Genomic DNA, 1761 nt, shown 5'->3' with positions numbered 1-1761 from the left:
TGGATTTTTACTGAGGCAATTGTGGGTTAAGAAACTTCCCAAGGGTACAGCAGCAGTGCCCCAGCGGAGAATCAAACCGGCAACCTTTCAGTTGTGAGTCCTACTCCTTAACCACTATGCTACACTGCCACCCTGAAAAAATTATCTGTGCATTGACAGGAAAAATCAGCAGAAGTATGTAGAAATGTCCATGTAATACACTCGAAATTGTAATATACTCCACAACTGTTACCCTAAAATACACATAAAACACTTGCGTTGGCCGGGAATCGAACCCGGGTCAACTGCTTGGAAGGCAGCTATGCTAACCACTATACCACCAACGCTGGACTGTTACACCAATCATAATGAAGAGGACTTGAGAATTAAAATGTTTTCTGGCTGGATGAATAAGATGGATTCATGAGGTACAGTTTGTGTGGAAGTTAGAGGATGCCTGTATGTTACAATCGTAACAGACCTTTTTATCAGGGAAGACATGAGAGGGGAGGGAACAGTGGTAGAGCGAGAGAGAGAGAGTTCAGGCCAAATTCAGCCTTAATTTAAATCTTACACATACATCAAAAAAAGAATTTCACATCCAGATGAACCTGGTTCAGACACACATCCTGTTTAGGATGACAAGGACTCAATTAAAGTTTACTTGATGAGTCACAAAGCATTTGCCTGAGGGATAGGGTAGGGTATGGCTGTCCAGTCACACATGAAATAACTCAGTAACATACAAACAAATTGTCCATGAAATTTGTGATAAAGAACATACTTAATATGAAGACAACATGATCATTGAAGATAAATATTTAAAAACGTTGCTCAGTGCAGGCACACAAATCAGTGCAGTGGAGTAATGCCAAAAGGAGAGCAGTAAGGCCATATGTATGCATGTCATGTTGTCAGCAAACCCCATACTAATGAGGAACACTTTTTTCCTTCACAATAAACAGCAACAGATGCCCTTGTTGTAGTGTCCCACATACAACACGGCTTTTCAAAAGAGAACCACACTCAAAATGAACCTATAATCTAAAATAGGATTTTTTATGAAAAGTGAATGCAAAATATTTCAGCTGGTGCGAAAGGTGTCACTTTCACCCTGCATGCACACACACACACACACAAGCCCACATGGCAGGCTCTGTTAAGGTGCACTGGCGAACGCACAAAATGGAAAGATTTAAGAGGTCCTTTGAGCCAGCAGCTCTCTGGGCTTGTTTACAGCTGCTTGGAAGCCTGCAATTTATCTCTCTGCATTCTTTTTACCATTAACCCTTCAGAGGCCAAGAGAAGGTTGCCATTGAGACAGGAGTCAGCCGGGACATTCATCTCAGCTCTGAAATGATGACAGATACATGAAAATGGCACAGTTTCAATCTGTTATGCTGGCTGGAACTAGAAATTATAGAGTCTGAGAAAACAAATGTAATAGTGGCATGTGGCTGATGATTAATTATCATAAAAAGGTTGCCTTAAAAACACAAGAACAGAGGATATTGAAAATGATTTATATTTTACAAGGCAAAAAACAAACAAACAGGAAATCTGGTTGGCTGTAAAAGGGACTAGAGCCATTTAAACTTTGAACCAAGGAGTACAACTTTCAAAGTAAACCTCCCTTAACGGCATTTGTTCCCCCTTCTAATTCACGCCATTCACTTTTATGCCACCTGGCTGTTCCCTTTGAGAGGTATAGCTAATTAGACTATTGGCCACTGCCTGCACAGAAACATGAAGTCTCACTGGCAGAGGTGAAACTGATGGAGA

General features: G+C 40.9%; 1 non-coding gene across 1 annotated transcript; it reads right to left on the bottom strand.

Annotated features, from left to right (window-relative positions):
• Positions 1–254: 254 nt before the first annotated feature.
• trnag-ucc lies at positions 255–326 on the bottom strand. Its single transcript has one exon. It is a non-coding gene; the product is annotated as a tRNA-Gly (tRNA).
• Between the last annotated feature and the right edge of the window lie 1435 nt (positions 327–1761).

Source organism: Megalops cyprinoides, chromosome 6, assembly GCF_013368585.1.
Source record: "Megalops cyprinoides isolate fMegCyp1 chromosome 6, fMegCyp1.pri, whole genome shotgun sequence".
NCBI classification, from domain to species: Eukaryota; Metazoa; Chordata; class Actinopteri; order Elopiformes; family Megalopidae; genus Megalops; species Megalops cyprinoides.
Note: the sequence above shows the minus strand (reverse complement) of the source record. Positions and strands in the feature narration are given on the sequence as shown.